Source organism: Branchiostoma floridae, chromosome 2, assembly GCF_000003815.2.
Source record: "Branchiostoma floridae strain S238N-H82 chromosome 2, Bfl_VNyyK, whole genome shotgun sequence".
Classification (NCBI taxonomy): Eukaryota; Metazoa; Chordata; class Leptocardii; order Amphioxiformes; family Branchiostomatidae; genus Branchiostoma; species Branchiostoma floridae.
The window spans coordinates 28033398-28033731 of record NC_049980.1 but is presented as its reverse complement, the minus strand read 5'-3'; the positions used below and the strand labels follow the sequence as shown (position 1 = coordinate 28033731).

Sequence of the window (334 nt, the reverse complement as noted above, 5' to 3'; positions counted from 1 at the left end):
ACTGACTGACTAACCTCAGCACATCGTCTGCAGATCCAGACCTGGTGATTTATGTGTGTCGATGACCTTCTGCGACAATTAGACAGGAAGTCTCAACATGTCGAGCCGCGGACGGACCCGGCGTGTTTGTTTGGTGATCGTAAGACGTGTTTGTTTGGTGACGTGGTTGTGACGATGCGGTCATATCTGTTGCACTGTTGTTTTGTGGGATGTCGCTGTAGCTCAACTCGTAGCGGCCTCACAGCTGATCTCCTGATTCCAATCAGTTGTTTACTGGGCCATGGGGGACCCTTGTTCAAATCTCGGTTGGGACTGCGCCCGTCTTTCGTAAGGG

The 334-nt window shown here is 51.8% G+C and overlaps 1 protein-coding gene across 1 annotated transcript in view; it reads right to left on the bottom strand.

The window, feature by feature from the left end:
* The window catches only part of LOC118410437 (calmodulin-alpha-like), a 7950-nt gene extending 7616 nt beyond the window's left edge, over positions 1-334 (bottom strand). Inside the window, exon 1 of the mRNA XM_035812161.1 lies at positions 15-334. The gene's annotated coding sequence lies outside the window, so the exon portion shown is untranslated. The remainder of the gene's footprint in view (positions 1-14) is intronic.